The following is a 24,178-nucleotide window of genomic DNA, read 5'->3' on the forward strand; positions in this document are numbered from 1 at the left end:
TCAAAAACTATTGTATGCAGTACTTCTAACTGCACGCAAGCTCCGTCACTACTTCGACGACCACAAAGTCATAGTAGTCATTGGATTTCCAATAGGGGATATTCTCCACAATAAAGAATCCATCGGAAGAATAGCCAAGTGGGCCTGTGAGCTGGGAGCTCATGACATTGAGTTTCGACCTCGTACTACAATCAAGACTCAAGCACTAGTTGACTTCGTATCAGAATGGACCGAGCAACAAGTGCCAGATAACCCGGAAACTGCAGAAGTATGGCGAATGTATTTCGATGGCTCGTTGAAGCTGCAGGGGGTAGGCGCAGGGATCCTCTTCATTGCACCTGGAGGTGAACAACTCAAATATGCTCTTCAATTGTTATTCTCAGCGTCCAATAATGCAGCAGAATACGAAGCTTTGATTCATGGACTGAACATTGCCATATCACTGGGCATCAAGAGACTGATGGTATATGGGGATTCTCTGGTGGTCATAAGTCAGATAAACAAAGAGTGGGATTGCTCGAATGATTCCATGGGGAAATACTGCACTATCGTCCGAAAGCTAGAAGACAAGTTTGAAGGTTTGGAATTTCATCATGTGGAGAGAGACCGCAACACGGCAGCTGATGCATTGTCAAAGCTAGGATCTAGTCGGACTCAGGTCCCGCCTGGAGTTTTCGTCCAAGAAGTACTGCACCCGAGCATTTCACTAGATTGGGTAGAAGAATGCAATATTCTGAGCCAACCAGAGTCTGATTCTGATGACTAGAGGGAGCCAATCATCAGATACATAAAGAATGAGGATGAGCCGGATGACAAAAATGCAGCAGAGCGCATCGCAAGATAGTCGACTCACTACACTCTCATTGGGGAAACACTATACAGAAGAAGCGCGACAGGAGTCCTCATGAAATGCATTCTTTCGGCTACTGGGAAGCAACTGCTAGATGAGGTCCATGCTGGGCAATGCGGGATACACGCAGCATCCAGGACTCTGGTTGGGAAGGTCTTCAGGTCTGGTTTCTACTAGCCAACGGCAAAGAGTTATGCAGCCGAGTTAGTCCAGAGGTGCGAGGCTTGTCAGTACTTATCAAAACAACAGCATTTACTAGCACAGCAACTACAAACCATACCTGTAACTTGGCTGTTCGCGTGCTGGGGACTGGATATGGTTGGACCCTTCAAGAAGGCTCAAGGAGGATACACTCATGTACTGGTTGCTATCGACAAATTCACTAAGTGGATAGAGTTCAAGCCCATTGCTTCTCTAACTTCAGCTAAGGCAGTGGAATTCATACAGGACATAATATTCAGGTTTGGGATACCGAACAGCATCATAACCGACCTGGGGTCCAATTTTACTAGCTCGGAGTTCTTTGATTTCTGCGAACAAAAATGCATCCAGATCAAATATGCATCAGTGGCACACCTAAGAGCCAACGGGCAGGTAGAAAGAGCCAACAGAATGATACTGGAAGCACTCAGAAAGAAAGTCTTCGACAAGAATGAAAAGTTCGCAGGAAAGTGGATCAGAGAGTTGTCGTATGTTGTCTAGAGCCTGAGAACTCAACCTAGCCGAGCTTTACATGGAAACACTCCTTTCTTTATGGTCTATGGTTCGGAGGCAGTGCTACCCGCTGATCTCAAGTTTGGGGCACCGAGATTAATCTTCGAAAACATAGCAGAAGTTGAGGCTACTAGACTGGAGGATGTTGATATACTAGAAGAAGAACGATTGAATACAGTGATTCAGTCAGCCCAGTATCAGCAAACTTTGAGGCGCTATCATGATAAGGCCATACGGCATCGATCCTTCGCAGTGGGAGATCTTGTCCTCCGCCGAATTCTAACGGGGGTGGGACGGCACAAATTGTCACCACTATGGGAAGGGCCATTCATAGTAGCAGAAGTCACTCGGCCCGGATCATATCGTCTTACTCAAATGGACGGCACGGAAATTGGGAACTCATGGAATATAGAACATCTCAGGAAGTTTTACCCCTAGCTAGATATCAAAAGCTATTGGGACGGCCTTGTATTCTATAAATTGGAAAATACATCATCAATAAAAAGACTTCATTCTCAAAGGCACTCAAACTGTTTACTATCAACCTCACGCTTACTTAACTCAGGGTGACCACTATACCCTACTAACGGAGCAATCGACTTAAGTCGGCGGTGACTTAAGACGATGTGGCATGCTCACGCTTACTTAACTCAGGGTGACCACTATACCCTACTAACGGAGCAATCGACTTATGTCAGCGATGACTTAAGGCGGTGTGACATGCTCATGCTTACTTAACTCAGGGTGACCACTATACCCTACTAACGGAGCAATCGACTTAAGTCGGCGATGACCACTATACCCTTCTTGAAATTTTTGTTGTTGACTTTTTTGATTTTCTCGAAGCTCTTCCTCTTGTGACGAAGCAGAATCAAAAGCGAAGTTTCGTCTGAGCACGATGATTAAGCTTCGGCTATGACTAAAATTTTGGCAGCAAAACAGTGCAATAGCAATGAATGTTGCGGTAACTTCACACCTACCCGTCTGTTTATATACTGCCGCAGGTGGGAAGGTGAATCGTCAAGGTCTCCCGCACCGAACAAACAGTCACTCGCACTCGCTGAACAGTGGGCCACAGAGTCCGAGAAGGTGAATCGCTGGGGCACGCGTAACTGCTGCAAGATGGGGCCACCGCGCGCACGCCGATTATTTTAATCGTTTCTCGCCAACGAGCTCAGGGAAGGTGTTTTTCGGATCTTCAGCGTCCCGAAGCCTAGAAGATTTTTTCACGGATCAAGCTCATTACGAAAAACGATCTAGCACCGTGAAGGGGCTACTGTTGGGGTATGCTTCGTAGCCGAAGATCCTAAAGAAAGAAAACACCTTCGGAAGATCCTCTCAGGAGCAAGCGCCGAAGCTATTACCTATAGAGCTTCGGCATAATGACAGATCTCAAGACGAAGGGCTGAACTGACTTAAAGATGGATTGACTTAAAGAACCATGATGTTTTGTGTCATTATTGTAGTCGATTGTAAAGGACATAAATGTAATTTTACACAGGCTGCACCCTGAGCCTATAAATAGGTGAACAGTACCCCGACACTGTTCGCGCAATCCTGTAATCTCTAACGCATTACGCTGGAATTGTTTTCTGTTAAGGCGAAGGTATAAACGTACCTAAATATTATGTTTTAATATTTAAGTTCATATTATGAAAGATATGAATAATGTAATTTATTTTTAATAGATCTTCTCCTAATGTTTAATATTTTATATTTCATTTTTCATTATTGTATATCCGATCACGAAGGTATGACCTTCGTGGTATTCTATTCTTGGCCTTCGTCCGAAGTTCATTAAATCCTTGGGGAAACAATGCTTCAGCGGACGAAGGACATTATTATTTAACACTTTATGTTGCCTTGTTCTTAATTCATAGCATTTGAGAACAAGTCCCCAACAGGAGCAATCGACTTAAGTTGGTGATGACTTAAGACGGTGTGACATGCTCACGCTTACTTAACTCAGGGTGACCACTATACCCTACTAACGGAGCAATCGACTTAAGTCGGCGATGACTTAAGGAGGTGTGACATGCTCACTCTTAACTCAGGGTGACCACTATACCCTACTAACAGAGCAGTCGGTTTAAGTCGGTAGTGACTTAAGTCGGCACGGCGTGCTCACGTATACTCGATCCAACACAAGCGCGCTTGTGATTACTCATCCTAGGGCGATCTCTATGCCTCGCGAAATGAAAAGAAGTTTCAAAACCATCACACTGCACCTACTTCTGCAATTGTAACTACTGTTGGATTCTAACAACAGGAAAATAATAATGGCATTCAGTACTGAAAACACTTTCTGACAGAATATTCAAGCACACTAACCACATACACAATGCATTCAGTGTTTCTACTTGGTAATGTTTTTCTCAGGAGCGACCGATGAAGAAGGGTGACTCGAAGAATCAGGAGCAGCATTGACATCTGCAACTATGTCGTCAGGAACAATCACACTGGGTCTCCACATCAAGATTCGCCCCACGCGAATGGCTTTGTCCATAGCCTTGTCACGCTGGGACTTCAAAGTAGCGGAAGTGTCTTCAGCAGCCTTGACAGCCAGCCGAGCAGCTTCTAGCTCCTGGACGACTGATCTTTTGGAAGCACGTAGATCCTTGATGACAGAATCTTTGCCTGACACCAATTGCCTAACACGAATGAGTTCATCCAGGGACTCTTGAAGCTTGTAACGATGATTATCCAAGTCTGCCATGGTAAAGCGATGGCTCCTCTCCAAGATAGTCAAAGAATTGTTGGCGTCATGATACAACTTGTCAAGGTTGTCACGAGAAGTTGCAAGGGCACGTTTTTCCTCCTGCAGACAAGAATCAGCTCTCAAACATCAAGAAGGCAGTAAGAACACAGCAGAGAAAGTCAAGTAAAGCTTTATTCATTGGCCACCTTTTCAGAGTCAAGCTGAGCATTGAGAGAGGAATTCAACATGTTGGCATCATTCAGAGAAGCAGAAACCTGAGCCAAGTCCGTCTGACCTTGAGAATATTTCTCCTCAAGATCAGAGTACCGTCGGGCCATATCTAGCAAGAAACGGTTAAACAAGGATATTCAGCCAAAAAGCAGATTAATCAAGTAGCCAAGGGGGAAACAAAGGGCACTAACCAGCATTTGCCATCTCCAAATCAGATACCCGCTACTGAAGCAGCACTGGATTCCAATGTGTTAGAGACAGAGCTCTCTCCGGGACAGAGGCACCTTGCGATCTCAGCTGACCAGCCATCTCGTCAACCAAAGCCTGACATTGAAAACAAATGAGTGCAAAGACAGTATTTCACCCGGAGTATAGTCAAATCGGGAAAAGCCAAATTACCTGGAGATTGGAGAAGAATGAAGGAAACCCCAAATCATGGGAAATCAGTTGGTGACTTGATGAAGGATTATCAACCGAGGCAATCTGCAGAGCATCATTGGGGACCAACTCAGCATCACCAGCAGGAATCAAAACTCTAGCATCAGGTGTGCCGGCCTCTAAGGCGACTTCCTGACCCGAAGCACGTGTTGCTGCCATGCAATCAGAATGTGGAGAAGACCCGACATGGACATCCATGGAAGTATGAGAAGGTGAACCCGCTCGGACACCCTTGGGGGCTGGGTCATAGCTCGCGCTGCCCACCCGAGCCGGATCATTACCGGCAACACCCTCGGGGGCTGGGTAAACGTTGGCGCCATCCTTGGGGACTGGGTTCTCTGCAGCAGCCACCTCTAAGGCTAAAGGATTTTCAGCCACTTCCATGGGAACTGAGCAATCTAGATCAGCCTCTTGACTCTTAAGACCGCGCTCCAAGGTCGATGAGGCACGAGACGCTGCTCGGGATAACTGTAACCCGACATCAGGCATATCAGTGCAAACATCCATCATACCACCATCTGTCGGCTCGGACAGCAGATCTTCAGGGACCACATCCTCGAGAGCCTGATCAAAATTTGCCAGAGACAATTCTTGCAGACCAACGAGAGCAGACAAAGCTGGAGAAGGAATATCACTACTCTTCCCACTGACTATTTAACACCGACTGTTTTTCCGAATTAAGGGGATTTCCTCCTCCTCTTCCTCATCCTCGTCAATAATACGAACAACACACCCATTGGGATCAGCTCTGACCGGATTGCACCCATTGGGATAAGCATCATCAAGGTCACACCCATTGGGTCTACGCGAGCCGACTCCTCCCTCGGAGGACTTCCACCTTTCTTGCTCCTACCCATGGTGGAGTAGAAGAGAAGAGAAGAGAGTAAGCAACAAGCGGCAGTAAGATATGTGAAGATGCCGGAGAAGCAAGCACACTATTTATAGAAGAAGAAGGCAACCGCTCACCTCCTATCACGGCCACCGAACAGTCGCAAAAATACAATATGCAATTCAAACCGTTTGGAAACACGTCAGGCGGCTGGCGCCGTTCCACGTAACACGACACCTATTGGGACTCAAGTCAACTGCTTGGATGATATGATTACACCCGCGGTCACGTCAAGTTACTACTCAGGGGCAGTTTGCTAAACGCTCAGCGCACCAAGCCGTCCCTTGCCCACACCCATTGGGGGGGACGTCCAAGAATTTTTCAATAGATTTTCCCAAGTAGTCACATCCACACAGTATACGCAATGAATGTATCAAGATAGAAGGAAGATATCGATGGAGATCAAAGGAAAGCCAAAAATAGCCGATGAGGTACAAGTCAAATCAACAGAAGTATTGAAGCATGAAGTGATATGAAGACTAGCCAAAGGCCATCTACCGAACGTCCAATCTGTTGCAGATCAAATAAATTTCAAGACCAAACGAGATATGGGCAGATCGCACGCTCGATCTCAAAGGCAAAACTGTATGCTGATCTCTAAAGCATAAAGTTGATGATATAATGCTGATCTCTAAGGCATTCGACAAAAAGGAAAGGATGATTTCTGAAAAACAGCGTGAGATGAAGACCGTCGAGTGGATTATTTTTAGTAATCCACTCAAAGCTCGGGGGCTACACCCAGTGAATCATCAACCCCAAGAGACAGAATGCTGATTTCTAAAGCATAAGATGAAACTAAGACAAGGCTGACTTCTAAAAGCATGAGTGGAAGATACAAATGATTTCTGAGAAGACTTGAAATGAAGACCTTCGAGTGAATTATTCACAAAAATCCACTCGAAGCTCGGGGGCTACACCCATTGGGTGCACCAATGAATTTTGAATTCTAAAGAGCAAAATGCTGATCTCCAAAGCATAAACCCGAGAGAGAGCACCGATTTTGAGGAATAAAGCGAAGGCCGATGAATAATGGCAGAAGAAGACAACAGAAGATCGTTTTTACCGAGTCACTCAGAATTCAGAAGCAACGGCTCGACAGACTTATTTTCAAGGCATTCCTTATCAAAATCAAAAACTGCAAGCTGGACCTAGAATCTTTGGGCCGTTTATTTCAAAATCAACCCAAAGATTGGGGGCTTGTGGGGGACAGATATCCCCTGGGTCCACTGGAAGGCTAAAAGACCTTGCGAAAGGCCTATAGGCCCAATAATTCGCAAGGTAATCCCTTCGTGGGCCTGGGGAGGAACGCCTGCTAAAATGGATTGACACGAGATTGGATTGACGCAGGCCCAGACGGCCCGACGAGTTTGAACGGCAACCGCAACAAGGATCCGACCTTCCCGCGCAGGGGCCTCGTACATCGGAATAGAGCGGAGATAGGTCGGCGGAATTATAGGAAGATAGGCTCAGTCGGTTCACTATTACTTAGGCTCATGTTGTTATCATATCCACATGTAATGCCCCACGGTCGAGTATATAAGGCCTAGGGGGCATCCCCTCAAAAACAACTCTGACTACTTAGCCATCCACCCAGTTCTCTAACATCCTCGGTACTAGAGAACCTCCTTGTAACCCACCACACAAAGTATTCACGCCAGGACGTAGGGTGTTACGCATCTCAAGGCGGCCCGAACCTGTACAAAATTGTCCACTGTCTCTCGTGCATCTAGCGCGAACCATTGAGCTATAGTCGGTAACACCGTCCTACTCCAAAAAGCACCTCGAGGGGCAACCCCGGGTGCGCGGTCGGACCCAAAACACCGACAGTACCAAAGAAGATCGTATCTGATAGAGGTTCACAGTTTACCTCCAGATTTTGGAAACGTTTTTATGAGAATCTGGATACGAAGTTGAATTTCATTTCGGCCTATCATCCTCAGACTGATGGCCAGACTGAAAGGACTAATCAAGTATTGGAAGATATGTTGAGAGCTTGTGCCCTTCAACATGGAGGCAGTTGGGACAAGAGTCTACCTTACGCTAAGTTCTCATATAATAATAGTTATCAGGCCAGTCTGAAGATATCACCGTTTGAAGCTTTATATGGCAGGAAGTGTAGGACTCTCTATATTGGGATCAGACTTGAGAAAGGCAGTTCTTTGGGCTTGAACTTATTCAAGAGGCAGAAGAACAAGTCCGTATAATACAGGAGAACTTAAGGGTAGCTCAGACTAGGCAAAAGAGCTATGCTGATAATCGAAGAAGACCACTGAGTTTGAGGAAGGTGATCATGTGTACCTCAAGGTGTCACCACTTCGTGGAATGAGGAGATTCAAAGTCAAAGGCAAATTATCCCCTCGCTTTATTGGACCATTCAGAATCGTTAGGCGAGTTGGGGAGATGGCATACCAACTCGAGCTACCTAATAATCTATCTGATGTGCATGATGTATTCCATGTGTCTCAACTTAAGAAGTGTCTCCGTGTCCCTAAAGAACAGTTACCAATGGAAGAGCTCAGTGTTCAGGGTGATCTGACTTACATGGAGTATCATATCAAGATTCTTGACACTTTGACTCGAGTTACAAGAAATAAAGTGATAAAGATGTGCAAAGTGTAATGGAGTCACCATGGAGAATATGAAGCTACTTGGGAGAGAGAAGAAGAGCTTCGAATAGAATTTCCCCATCTTTTCCCTAGTCCTTCCTAAATCTCGAGGACGAGATTCTTTTTAAGGGGTTAGGATTTGTAATACTCAAATTGCAAATAATGAGAATAGAGTGATCTCCCTATTTGTGTGACTTCTATTTATTAGCACATGTTAACACTCATATCTAAAAGTAAACAATTAATAAATGACACATTACTAAATTGTGCATCATGTTGGATTTTGTTTGTTTGTGCATTTAATAAAAATAGTAATCACATTAATGGAAATAAATAGTGTCAAAAGTGGGGATTTAATACCTAATTTAAAATTTTGGAAAAGGGAACTAAGAAATAAAAGAGGAGAAAGAAAACTCTATATAGATAAAAAATATATATAAATAAATATTATTTATGTAGGGACTTGAATTTGTGCAATTAGCCCAAATGTGAAACTCATAACAAAATTTGAATTCAAATTTGAGATCAAGAAAATGAATTGGGAAAAGAAATTAGAAAATTCTAAAAGAAAAGGAGAAGCACACAGTTGGGCCAAAACTCTGTGCCCGGCCCACTCCACCTCACTCTGCTGGCCCAACCATCTCATCCCGCGCGCACGCAATCAGCTTCAGACACCGCCTGGTGGGCCCCACTGGTCATTCACACAACTGGGTTCGCGCGTCGGCTGACACTGCGCCACCGACCCCACGCGTCAGCTGTAACTGTCTCACGTCGTCCCGCTGTCGCGTGGCCCCGTGCTGTCAGCACCCTCTCGCAACGGCCGCAACCACCTCCTCCGAAGTGCGCGCTCCAGCCGCGACCTCCTCCCGGATCGCCCCGCCTTGGGCTCGAGGTCTATATTACCTATGCGGTCGCACGTCCGGATCATCGGCTCGAGCTGTGAGAAATTAGCTAGCATCTGGGGCAGAAGGCAGGGATAGCCGGTGGATTTGGGGCGTGCGTCGTCGCTGTTTGCACCGTACACCGCCGACGGGAACTTGGAGTAGAGTCAGGAAGTTCCACCTGATCACCCTGAGCGCGCGTGCGGCGGAATCAAGGTGGGAGGACAGTCTCGGCGCCGCCAATTCGTCGTTGTCACTGCGTATCCGTCGTGTGCCGTCGGTGGGGCAGGACCCTGCGCGAGGTATCGTAAGTATCTCCCCAAAGTCATCAGTATCGTGTAGTCGTCGTGTATCTAGGTTTTTCTAGGGTGTTGGGGCGCCAGATCCCTAGTTGGCCTGGTGCGGTAATGGACGTCGCCGTCGTTTTCATGTGCGCCGCCGTCAGCCGGTGACAGGGTCAAGGAGACACAATCCTGGCTATTGATCTGTGGTTGGACGCACATGATTAGTGACTATTTAGGCCTTGTTCGTTTATGTCGGATTGCACCCGGAATCGTTTCAGCTAATCAAAGTTTATATAAATTAGAGAAGCAATCTGGTTAGGAATCGTTCCGACCCACCAATCCGGCACAAACGAACAAGGCCTTAGTTGGACGCTATGTGGCGTTTATCGTGGATCCAGCGGTTGGAATAGGATCGAGCAGAAATTAAATCATGGTCGGCCGATCTCAATCGGAGGCTCGGGGTTTATAGGGGAGTTTGTTGTCGACTGATATAATCTGGACCGCGCATTTTAGATCCGACGGTCGATCTCGTTCATTACCCTTTCGGCCGGGTAACCTTGCAAATGAGACCCTAGCTTTTGAGGAAATCACCCCGCAGTCCTCGAGTGGTGTTCACTGAGTCTTAGGAAGATTTACACTGAGGCCCCTGTACTTCTTTGTTTTAATGCGCGCAGTCCATGGGAATGAAAAATCAGGGAAATTGAATTAGAAAATGAATTTAATATAAAAATAATTCCTAGAACTTGTTTAATTCATAGAAAATTCATATTAAGTCCAAATTGATCCATTCTAGTTTCTATAATTTTGTAATATTATTGTTTATCAATTAGTGCCACTGTTTTGACATGAAAGCCAAATTAATATTTATATCCTATTTAATCTTGTACCAAGCACATAAAACCTTTGGAAATTCATAACTTAAAATCCATAACTCCAAATTTAATAATTCTTTTTCCTATGATCATATTTTAATATGTAGATTATTAATATGTATTTTGTATACATGTTTGGTGTGATGTTAATCTATTCTTTATACTATGCTTGTTTGTATTGTGACGAGTAGAAGAGCTAGTGGCTAGGGATCCCGGTGTTCAGCAGGTAGAAGTTGCTGAGCAGGAGTTCATTGAAGGCAAGTTGTGCCCTTGACCACTTTTTACCCAATAATGTTCTTTATTATCACCTATCAATGCATAGGTTTAATTTTGATGGGACCCAATAGGTGACCCTAGACTGGTTATCCGTTTACCTTGTTTATCCCTGAATCATTTGAGTAGTTTTGCTATTGCTCTATATGGTTTTGGGTTTAATACTACATTATGTCAATGTTCCAATTATTCTATTATTTTATTTATTATTCATGTCAAGATCATTATTTTTAATTGGAACATGGAGCTTAACTTGAGAAACATGTGCCACCACAAGGGTGTAATGGGACACCCTTGGCTGACTAACTAGGAAAGCTAGTGGAGGACTACCTTACCCGATAGGGGCAAGGGCAGTAGGGGAGTAGGCGTGTAGGGAGGTTCCTGGGTTGATTTTGCTGCGATCGCGGTCAGACAGGGGATTCCTGCATTGCTCTTTCTAGAAACTGTAGCGGGTTTTCTGAAGCTAGTGGAACTAGGTGAATGCCTCGTAGTGTTGCTCTACCTCGCTTCCTTGGTAGAGGTGTATGGGAGTCGCGATCCCTTGGCAGATGGGTGACATGACTTGTGGGTACAAGGTACAACCTCTGCAGAGTGTAAAACTGGTATACTAGTCGTGCTCACAGTCATGAGCAGCTCAGGACTCTCGTATGATTAAATTATGGAACTAAATTCAATTTGTCATATGCATTGCATGGGATTTATTATTAATTTTGTTCAATTATTCTTATTATGGTTTGGTATTCACTTACATTTAGTAACTGCTAATAAAATTTGACCAGCTTATTAAAAGCAATGCTCAGCTTTAACCCCCTATTGTTGATCAGCCTTACACATCACATGAACTCCCACCTTTGGTGAGTTCATGCACATTATTCCCCACAACTTGTTGAACGATAAACATATGTGATCTCACCCTTGCTGTCTCACATCCCCCACAGGAGAAGAACAGGTGGCCCATGAGGAGCCGCACAATGAGGAGTTCGACTTGATCTAGGTGGCGTCTCCCAGTTAACTTTATGGCGCCAATGATGGACTTTAGTTCGCTTTATATTTATCTTTTATTTTGTAAGACTTTTATTATGTAATAAATACTTTTATGATATTGTGACATTCATCTCTATACACTCTGTTATTGTATGTGTTGTCTTTTTTGGCGCATATATGAGATGCACCCGGCTTTATCCCTTAAATCCGGGTGTGACACCTCCTCAATTTTATCTCTCTATTTATGGATTTATGTGTTTTTGCAAAGATGCTTACAATGTGTTTTTTCATTTATAAAAACAACTAGAAAACATGTTTAAATATACCTACTCCTAGTGTAATGGTGTTTCGTAATTTACATTGAAAACGAGTTTAACTATATCGGCTACTATTGTACGCTGTCAGACTGTGTCTAGCTGGTAGCAGTAGACAGGATATATACACAGTGAAACCAGAGGTGCATCCGGAGCAAAGGAGAGAGCCTGCCTCTTCAGCACATCAGAGACAGGATATATACACAGTGAATGCATGGTAATTGCGTTTGAACATTTCTCCGGTCAATGTAGCGATAGAATATACTAGTAGTAGACTAGTATTGCTTCCAAACTACATTGGTCGACGAACAGTTCATCTGCGCCTGAAAAGTGGGTTTGCGAAGGCACCAGATTGGCATGTGTTGTGCCTTGTGTGTGTCCAGTGTTTGCAGTTAATCACGCAGATAGGAAAAACCGGTGCTACTGCAACCAAAGAAGGGAGTGCAGGAGCAGTTTACCCACCAAATGTGGGTACAGCAGTTTACATGGCCATTTCACCGATAATTTTACAAAAAAAATCACAATTTTTATATAGGGGTTTTAAAGGATCATATTAGTTTTACTAGTATATATGGTGCATGTGCGTTGCTACGGTTTTTCTTTGTTCATATCCGAAGGAGCATTGCTACGTTTTTTATTTGTTAATATACAAAGGAACATTGTTCAATCTAAATCCAAACGGATGTAGAAAAATCTAGTTCCTAGACCAAATAAGTAGCACAAACATCAACTTTCAAATCCGAACGAACATATTGGTGATGTGCCTGTACATTGTCACGAAAGTTAAAAATTAATATAAAACATAGATACAGAACAACAAACATCATTATGATATTCAAAATCCGTATGACAAAATATCACTATAAATATCATACAAGGAAAGTCTGTAATATTATTATAAATATGTAATATTGTTATAAATATGTCGACTTAAATAGAATGATATGATGTTGAACAAATATTATAATATCATACAAACTATTTTAAAAAATCAATGTCATCCCTGATGATACTTGCCTCCACACTGTATTGTAGTCGAGTAGCCTAGAAGAGTACGAAGTCGCCTACAATCACAAATACATCACCAATATATGTTTTACAGATACATATAGGGCTCAATGTTTCATCAACTCGTACAAAGCAACACTCACCTCTCCCAGGCTTGTCAAAAATATGATATCACCATGGCTTCCTCTCATGTGTTTATGTCCATCGTCCATCGTTTGTCACGACCTCTAAACCAAAATTGTATCAAATGTTATCCCAAAATTTCTCTAGAAGTCACCATGATGGAACAGATTAAAATGGTTGTAATGGCAAACAGAGACGTTAAAAAGTTGCTCCCACACTGGCACATCGGATCTAGCAACTGCCCAACAAGGTTTCGGCACTTCCATTGATCCACTCACGATAATCTGCTCTTTACTACCATTTCCACCAACAACCAACACCAAAAGATCACTATCAGCCAACACTTGTGCAAGTGGATGGCCCAACAATAAACAAAAAAAATTGTTGCAGTTGCAGCTAGCAAATGAGAAACAAATGCTCAACCCAATGCACGTCAATCACCTTAAAAGTAACAGCTACAGAAGACGACATTTTACTTATATTTTGCATAGTAGCATTTTCAGTGTGAGCATTCATAAAAGCTGATAAAGTGGGGCACTAAAATAAGAGTAAGCACAATGCTATAAACCACCAATTTACTCACATGTGTCTAGTAAATCTTATGCCCTGAAAGATGTTCCCTGAATTTGCAAGATGATCTTCAGTGTAAAGGTTTATATGTTCGTAACTTCAAAATTAGTAAGGTAATGCACCCCCTGATAGCATCAATCAACATGTAGGGATGCAAATGTAGTCCAAACCAGCAAATAGGCCATTTTAGGCAGGCTGCTCGAACCCACTTACCCACTTGCATTCTTAATCAGCCACCACTAAGAGTAGGCACAATGTTATAAACCAACAATTTACTCACATGTGTCTAGTAAATCTTCTCTCCATGTCCCTTGTAGGAGGACTCCTGCTCAGTCCTAAACCAAGCTCATTTACGAAACAAGGAGTTGAACCACGAACCTAATATTATTTGTATCTGAAGCAGTGCCCTCTATACCATCTCAAGGAAATGATTGGTGTAAAGCAAATAGATAAAAGGACAGCAAGGGGGAGGGGCAGATTGGGGAAGGGAATGAACCTTGAGCGAGAAGTTGAGGGCGATAGAGGGATAACTGAGCCTTGAGGAAACCATGTCGTTCCCCTTCACACTCAACCAAATCAACGGGAAGGCCCTTGTCCTTTATGGCCTTGTATATTTTTTGTTGCCTGATCTGGTGATACCATGATACAACCTGATATCAAAGTGAAAAGCCACTAAAATGGAATCAATAGCGCCAGGTTCATGATAAGAAGTTAATAACTGGTAAGGCGTAGTTTGTTCCTAGTCGGTCCTGGTTCCCTCATTCATGATTAATGGTTTGGAGTTTATTCATCAGTAGTTAGTTTCATTTTTATACACCATAAGGTAGTTGATGTGTTAAATAGGCTGGCTTTTTCTTATCCCCTCATGTCTTTCTTGAAGAGATAGGAACACCAAACCATTTAAGGAGGTAATATGGTGGTATGAAAACAGAAAAAAGCACGTAAATCTTCACATACTTTTTTTATAAGAAGTTGGACTTTAGATAAGGATGTCGGCAACAGGCAAATAATTTTCACTCTTATATACGAGGACGTTGGTGACGAAGTAGTCCCGGCCGAGCCTACGATCCGCGGCGGCGCCCTGACCTGCCGCACCTTGATCCGCAGTGGCGCGGCTCCTGGTCGCTATTCCCTCTGGTGACCCCATAAGCAAGGAAGAAATGGAGGCTTATGGTGAGGGGTGGGGGTGACGACGAGGTTTCAGGGCGGGCGTGGCAGCCGCGGCACGGACGCATCTTGCGGGCGAGATTTCCGTGGGTACGACATGGACGGGGACGTGGTCGCCTTGGCGCGGTCAGCTGGGAGAGCGGCGCCTAGGCGTGGGCGTGGGGCGGGAGCAGCAGAGTCGAGGGTGTGGGGCGGGTCCATTGGCAGCGGGGTGAGGCAGAGCGTATCCACGGTATCGCGGGCGCCCACTTTAGACGCTTAATTAGTAGTAGGGATTTAGAAATATGTATATAAAATCTAACAAAGTGTTTCAGCTAATTATTTCTGATGTAACATAAAGTCATGATCATAAATGGCGTAAATAAAAAGGACAAAAATAATATATTTGTTTACCATGAGTTGTGACCGGTAGGGGAGGCTTTCGTCTAATGAACCACTGCCTGAATATGGAAAAACAGGTTCATTCTTCTGAACGGCATAAAATAAGATAGCTATTAGAAAATGCAAAAACCTTTAAGAGCAAACGACTTTGTGACTTGTGCCATCTATTCCAAGGAAATCATAGGAGCTGACACCAAAAATCCACATGGGCTTGGAGAATTCAGCATCAACTGAATGTAGAGGTGTTACCGCTCTGCTCTTCTCAAACTGCCATACACAAATCAACACAAAACACTGATAATTGGAAAGTTCAAACTTTTCTATGTTAATACTCGTGTTCTATGCTTTGTTAATGTAATACTCGTGTTACCATCTCTCTGGCATGTGATTTTTTCATGGTGAATACAAACAACAAAATTGTTCGTGTCCATGAAGAATGACAATTGCAAAACGCAGTTGCAAGAGATTGGATGTAATCACCTTCCGACAAAATGGACAGCTGAAGATCAGCAAGAATACACCAACAATGAAGAAAATAAATAAGTCAACTAAGAAATTATCGCACCATTTTGACGAAAAGGAAAGAAACCAATGGCTCTCCTACCATCCATGAACCATCCTCCGTCTGAGGATATGTATGCCTTCGTGACTATGAGCTTGAGGTCAGTGAGGACCTGCACTACCTCCAATAGTATGCCATACTTGTTGGTGCTGTCCACCTATATCGTTCAAACAAAAACTATGCCGGCTTCAGCCTTAGGCACAAACAAGGAAAACACGCCAATGAGAAAGCATCTAATTTTTGAGGGACTCACATGAATAACTGTAGCACTTGGACATGAGGTGTTGTCAATGGTGACCCTGAACATCTATAGAGGTTAAGGAAGGAATTGTTTTTTTCTGAAACAAGGAAATTGTTGAAGAAGTGGTTAGTATACCTTGGAGGGTTCATGTTTTGGATGAATTTCTGGTACTCGTCGTCACTATCCCAAGAAGAATATTCCGCCTCTTCATCTGCTAATGCTGCTTCATGAAAAGAAACAAACACTTCACTCAATATTGAATCGAACCGCAGCTGCAAACCAGAAATGCAAGAAAAAGAAGTGCAGCCGTGTGCACACGGTGATTGCGGGCTTGCGGCTACTGGCGAAAGTAGGTAAAATGGGCTCCCCAAATCAAGCAACTGAATTTCACCGAGGGGCACGAATAGAAACATCAGATTCAACATCGGTTGGAACCAAAGACACATGGCATGACAAAGCGGTGGTGGATCTGCAGATGCTGCCTATCACCCAATAAATCTGAGGCACTCTGCGGCCGTCAGTGGCAGGTCCTGTGGCGGTGGTCGATGGGGGCGGCACTGCCACACTCGCTGGTGGTCCGACGCGGCGCGATGGAGGCTGCGCCCGTCGATGATCTGATGTGGCACGGTGGAGCTAGTTGGGACAGCCTCGCTCGCAGGTCGGTGGTGGGGATAACAGTCCTAGTGCCGTGGTGCGGTTCCATGGAGGCGACGGGACGACCTCGCTTGTTGGCACGCGGGCACAACGAGGGGTACCCAATCCACGCGCTGGACTCACCTTCCATGGAGACTGCGGACTCCACAACATGGATGCAGACGCGGATTGAGGGCAGTTGCAGCGATCTGGGGCAGAGGGGTACCTAATCCACGCGCGGGATCGCCTTCCATGGAGATTGCGGACGCCACAACGCGGACGCGGACACCACAACGCGGACGCGGACGCTGATGTCGGGCGGGGGCGACGATTCGGGGCAGAGGGGTACCCAATCCACGCGCAGATTGGGCTGTCGTGGACGCGGATCGAGGGCTGACGCGACGATCCGGGGTAGAGGACCCACGTTCCACTAGGGGTGGGCGTTCGGGTTACCCGAAAATTTTGGGTCAGGTAATTCGGGTTTTTAAAATTTCGGGTTTTGAGAATCGATACCCGAAATTACAACGGGTTTTGCAATACCCGAAATTTCGGGTACCCGAAATTTCGGGTTCGGGTTCGGGTATTACCGAACTATCCGAACTATTGTGTCACATTCATAAAAACACATACACCCTATTAAATTAGTATAAAAATATAGTTTGCATAATGATACACATGGACATATAAAACACAAGCAATCTACAATCACAAGTTATGCACACATACACATAATTATAAATATACAAATTAATAATTAAGCATGACATGAGTACATGACACATTAAAGTTCGGGTAATTTGGGTATTTCGGGTACCCGATTGTGATACCCGAATTACCCGAACTAAATTCGGGTTTTGCAAGTTGCTACCCGAAATTCCCGAACAAAATTCGGGTTTCGGGTATTTCGGGTTCGGGTTTGGGTATTTCGAGTTCGGGTTTCGGGTTACGGGTTTTTTGCCCAGCCCTAGTTCCATGGATAGCGAGCTGTCGCGGACGCGGAGAGAGCCGAGCGCAGAGGACACGCTTTCCATGAGAGCCGGGGCGGGGTTTAGGGACGACGCGAGCATCGCGGAATCGCCTTCCATGAGAGCGTGGGCGAGGATCGAGAGCCGGGGCGACGATCTGGGGCGAGGATGCGGGGATTGTGAGAGAGAGAGTGGGGCGAGGAGGGCCTGGCGGGGGCGTTGGATGATTCCTGTGATTGCGTCTATGGAAGGTTGCCGATGGAAGGTGCGTGAGGGGCGATGATGGCGGGGCGGCTTGAGCACGACGCGATGATTCGTGGGATGCGTGATGGGGAGGATGGCAGAACCACGGTGCACTATGAACACCTACAATATGGCCTTATAGAGTAGTGATAGATAATAGATAATAGATTGGGAAATTGGTTATCCAGTATACATAATGCATTGCGCCATACCCATACACAGGCGCCCTTGGATCAACAGTCGGTTGATCCATAAATGTTGCCAAGTAACCAGATTTTAAAACTACTGGAGCTTCCTGAACTCGATGCCTTCTAGGATGAGGCCGCGCTTGGGATACGATCCAACCACCTCGAAGCTCGCCACCACGTCCTCACCGGGGGCTTCATGCTCAGCGGCCTCGATGGTGCATAGCCGCCCCATCTCCACCTCCGACCACCCGTCATCTCGCAGCCTCGGCACATGGACGCCTCCGCCGCCATATGGAATGACGGCGCCGGCGCCCTATAACTTGAGCGCTTCGGCTTCTTTGGGGCGGAGGCACACAGAGCGGCGGTGGTGCGACTCCGTGGGCACGCGGCCACCCAAGCTCACTGCCGCCTCCTGGTCCGGGAAGCTCAGGCCGCGGTGCCCCTCTGCTATGCCGTAGACCAGGTACGCCGCGTAGGATGTCGCCCGCGTGAGCACGACGGCTGGGAGCCGGCCGTAGATGTCCAGGTACGAGCAGTCCATGAGCTCGGCTACCTCACCAAACCTGACCACCAACCATGCAGCAACCTGTACCAGTCAGTAACCATTCATCCATTCGTTAACGTCGGCCACAACATCGAGTGAGGACTGAGGACCAAAATGAAACCGGGTCCCCATGGCCTCTGAATCCTCGAAAATTGTGTTTGGTTGCGAGACAGCGAGGACAGAGACATTCTCTGACGTTCCCTCCAATTTTGAGAGATAATTGGGGATAACACTGGAATAGTTCTATCTCAACCTTGACCCTGAACCAAACAACATTATTTGAGTAATCGTCTCATCCCGTCCCGTCCTGTCTAGAGATGACAATGAGTACCCGCTACCCGAAACCCGGTGGGTTTTTGCTCTATTAGGGTATGGGTTTTAGTCAATTTATGTACCCATGGGTTTGTTAATGGGTTCAAATGTAAACTCAACGGGTACGTGGGCATGAGTTTGTTCTTCCACTACCCATACCCGCAAACCCTGAATTTTTAAAACCCGTCTTAAAATCAACATTCCTTATAAATATGTTTCATAATATTATTAATTGAATATGTTCTAATTGAAATAAACTTCATGTAACAAATTTTAAGCTAAAATTAGTTATCACTTGTTCCTTTTATGCTAGCTTATTAATGTATTGATTGTCATTTACATGATGAATTATTTTTTATGTTGATGTTAGTGGGTATGAAAAACCCGTTGGGTACCCGAAACCCACATGGGTATGGGTTTGGGCAAAATTTTATACCCATCATGGGTATGGGTTTTTAGCGGGCGTATTTTTTCTTCGTGTGTATGGGTTTGGTCAAGTAATACCCAACGGGTTTTTACCCATTGCCATCTCTAGTCCTGTCATTGCAACCAAACACAATCCGGATGGGAAAAAGAATCTGTGGCCAATCCAAACGAGGAGGATTCTGGCCAAATTATTAAAATCTGAAGCCTAAATTTTGAGATCGCGGAATCTCTTAAAATCTAGCCCTGCTGCCTGCGCCCTAAAATAAATATCATTTAAGTTCTATACGGATAAAAAATTATTGAACTAGATTTATAAAAAATATTAGTGTCAGATACTATAATTATGAATACCCAGATCACAACTCTAAAGTGACTAGACGCTTGATAAGAAGAGGTCGTAAGCAAACACGCTCCCAATCTTACCAAAGCACACGAAACTTAAGTCACGACTAGCACGAGGCCAACTTCGGACAAAAACGCAGTCACGACTCGTTTGAGATCAACCTCGGAGCAAGAAATGCATTTTCGACTCGCCCGAGGGCATCTCGGGAATGCGCTCCGGGGCGTGCCCGCCTCGGCCAACCACTCTGATCCTAGAATGTGAGTCCGTGCGACCACCTGTCACTGGAGGTGCCAAAGTCAACAAAGGACGACACGACCACGGTCTAATATACTTTTACCACCCACAACGGCGGCCAGGGCGTGAATACAGGGTATTATTCCCCACTCCGACCAGTCTTTCAACCAACCAGAGCATGACTACATGTAACGTCTAATCATGGCGTCGGCCAACTGCCCCAACAAGGAAGCATGCACATTAAATGCCACCTGCTCTCCCGCGAACCCCGCTGAAGACCATGTCAAGCACTACTTCAACCACTCTGACTCAACACACTTGGAAACGTCTCATCCGCACCCCTGCACAGGCTAGAGCTCGGACACACGCCATGCTCCCGAACTCAGCCTCGGCTCTCTACACAGTCAAAGGAACAAACTACAAGTATCAGACGTCCTTCTCCTGACTAAAGACGACAACAAAGACGAGAGCCATCCCACCGACCATATCGCTACATAGCTCGGACATGCCTCCTACAACCGCAACAATAGCATGGTAACGCCTGTACACCTGGGCCTCCTCCTTGCGACTATAAAAGGAGCCTGGGGCCTTCTATGGCGGACGACACTTCACCATTCACTATTCACCCCATTTCTGATATTGGCACTCACCTCAATCATACTCAGAGACATGAAACACACTCATGTAAGAAGAGTAATTACGGGAGAATGATAAATGACATTTTAGTTTTCTTATGCGTCATTTAAATGAGTTTTAAAAATAATTAATCCCTACAACTAAATAGGGTAGGTACTAAAATTTAATTCTCCAATTAAAATTTAGTCTCTGGGCTGTGCAGAGAATGTTATGAATAGTCAGTCAGCTATGACCTTTAGCGGTTAGGTTTTCCAAAGACCACGGGCTAAGTCCATTGCTTGTTTGGGTGTTCTACTGTTCACCCCAATCTCCACACCTCAATCGACTTTAACCCATATGTATTATATTGAATAATAGAGTATAGCAAGTTCATTTAGCGTTTGAAAAGGCATGTCAAAAATTAGAAAATTATGTATGTCGCGAAAATCTATGTGCTTGACTTTTTATTATGCCACCGGAACCGCTTGGACTACAAGTCCGTGAAGTGCGTCTGAAATTCAATCCCTTTTAACCATTCCCTTTGGACAAGGAAGAACAGATCAGTTTAGGCGAAGGATACGGCCAATGTTACAGTTGCGCGCCCCCAAAGGCCCAAACCAAATCGCAGATGAACTAAAACCATTGTTATGACAGCTAAGGGCATCTGGCGGACGAACGAGACTGGGTATCTGGATGGAGACGACCTGTATAGGGGTGCATCTTTTAGGGCTTTCGGTTAGGGGTGGATTGAGAGAGATTGAAAGGGATTCAATCTCCTTCTATACAAATTTAAATAGGAGGGGATTTAATCCCCTCCAATCCCCCTTAAACCCCTTCAAACCGAACAAGCCCTTAGGGAGTTATAATAAAATATAATAGAAAATACAAATATGGGAGGATATATGGGGGAATTATTGAAGTTAGTCTTAGGAGTAGTATAACAGACTTGTCTCCCTGCTTCTACAACATCATTGATTCCATGAAGTTGATTAGCTATGTCCTCTTAAGAGTTGCGTCCTTTCATTTGTTGCATGTCTTATCTTGTCCTGTGTACCTTTAATGGCATTCAGACTTTTCATAAGGAGATCATCTGTAGTGTAGCTCCAGTATGTAATCTCTCTGTTTGCATTGTTGCCTTTGAGGATCTTCGGCCATCAGGCCCTTGATTTCTGTTGAGATGCTTATGTCATTGACCATCTATCAGATGGAGCCCTTGCATTCCCTACTATTCCACATGTTTTTTAAATCTAATTGAAAGAATCAAGATGAAAAAAGGGTGAATTAGGCTTATGTAGAATTTCTTGCACAGTTAAATCCTACCAAATGGGCCACTTTACCCTTGTATCTAATAGTAATATCTATTCTTATCACAAAAGTTTTGCACCCTAAATTTCAACTCTATTCTAACATGTCAATTCTAATGATGCAGATGCAAGAATTTGATTGCATAAAAGTAAACACTCAAAGTAAAGGAAATGTTAGGAATACGGTAATGTTTTCCCGAGGTACTAAAGAGCCACCCGCACTCCCTACTAGTCCTTATTGAAGCACCCACACAAGGGTGTGGCCCCTTTGATCCGTGTAAGGATCAAGTGCTCTTCATGAGTTGATTCTTCGCCACTTTAGCACGATAAATCACCCATAACTATTTACACCATAGGTTGGACCACCCATAATCTTCACCAAATGATCACCAAACTTCTATTCACCACAAAATCGTCTAGATAACACCGATCACCGAGTAATTAGGGGTGGATATCGAGCCAGCTCGGCTCGGCTCGACCGAGCTCGAGCTGGCTCGTTAAGAAAACGAGCTGGCTCGGCTCGACTCGTTAAGGAACCGAGCCAGAGAACCAGCTCGGCTCGGCTCGTTTGCGAGCTCGAGCTGGCTCGTTTAGCTCGCGAGCCACAACAAAAAATAGTATGCATGTATATATACAACAATATAATCAATTGCTAGTTAATTTTATACTAATTTAACACTAGAAAAGACTAACAATACTCATAATTTTATATATCACATCATTTAAACCCTAAACAAACATAGTTCGTCACTTATTAATTCATCCAATACAAGTATATGCTTTGTTTTATAGATAAATGCTAGCTCATTCGAGCTAACGAGCTGGCTCGAGCTCGTGTCGAGCTGGCTCGTTAACGAACCGAGCTGAGATGTTAGCTCAGCTCGTGATAAAATTGAAATGAGCCGAGTCGAGCCGAGCCGAGCTGACCACGAGTCGAGCGAGCTCACGAGCCACGAGTATTTTGTCCAGCCCTACGAGTAATAAGCACAAACTCTTACTTGACTGAAACAAGACTAACAAGGAAGTTGTCCTTAATCTTGTGATTATTAAATCTCAAACACCTTACTAGACAAAGGCTCTCCCTTTTTTCTCCGAAAGGTTTCTTCAACTGAACAAATGAGCAAAAGAGCTAGAAATGACAAGTTAGGGGTATTTATACTCCCCAACTAGCCAACTAGTTGTTATAGGCTTTCCGCATTAAAAACACAGGCATCAGCCCATCCAATGAATTTGTGTTAGACCATCCAACGCCTGTGTGTTGAACCAAAGCCCTCGATCTAATGAGAACTCAACGGCCATAGTGACTTCACCAACTAGACTCAATGTCCATAGTGGCTTCATTTGGTCAGATATTGTCTTTGGGGAACTTGTTCTAGTGTATGGTCCAACACTCTCGGTTCCTCTCTAGATTCTCTTTAGAAGACATCAGATCGACGGGTAATGGTGTAACACTAATCATGTCCATACACTAATCATGTCCATACGGTCCAATACCCTATACAACAAACCCTAGCTGCTATGGGCACAACATCTGGTCCGAAGACAACTGTTGAACTAGTCTGCACGTGTAATTCCTCTTTGGAATGTTTTTGGGTTGCATCGGACTAGAGAGATATGGTCTGAAGACCCTAACGTAGGGTTGATGATCAAGCCTTCTCTAAAACCCACGTGTATGCATTGAATCAAACTTGATGCTCTGATGTCCTTATTTCTTAGGGTCCAACACCTACAAAATCCCTCAAATAACTTACAATTCAAAGTCTATGTGAATGGGGTTTATTCCAAATGATTTTTAGACCTTCTTTTAAGCTAACTAGTACTAAGTTTAACAAGTGTACAACACACCTAACATATAAGACGCATTTAGATCAAACTACTAGTTCATACCTAGTACGGATAAAGAAAAAAATCCTAAACTACTGTAAGTGTCTCTTAGCTCTAAACAGCACTTAAAACGAGTCCATCCTTTGTTGGAACCGGACCGCCGACACACGGCGTGTCCGTCGGGGCCGCCCGCACACACGGCGCGCCCACCCAGGCTGTCGGGCCGCGACACACGCGCCCGCACGTATAGCAGTGGGCTTTATGTCTCTTGGGCCAACACTCCCCCTAAAAAGCTAGCCTGATAGGGGTTGCACCCTCAACCTTATAAACCATGCTTTCACACTCTCACCAGACAAATGTGGGACTATTCCCAACAATCTCCCCCTCACACATTGTGAGCCAAGATTTGTCTGAGAATGCACTGGGCCAACCTAGCTTTGATACCAATTGTTGGAACCGGA

At 44.7% G+C, this 24,178-nt stretch overlaps 1 pseudogene; it reads right to left on the minus strand.

Annotated features, from left to right (window-relative positions):
* Positions 1 to 18,201: 18,201 nt before the first annotated feature.
* On the minus strand, positions 18,202 to 18,791 carry LOC109942134 (F-box protein PP2-B13-like; annotated as a pseudogene).
* Between the last annotated feature and the right edge of the window lie 5,387 nt (positions 18,792 to 24,178).

Source organism: Zea mays, chromosome 1 (assembly GCF_902167145.1).
Source record: "Zea mays cultivar B73 chromosome 1, Zm-B73-REFERENCE-NAM-5.0, whole genome shotgun sequence".
Lineage (NCBI taxonomy): Eukaryota > Viridiplantae > Streptophyta > Magnoliopsida > Poales > Poaceae > Zea > Zea mays.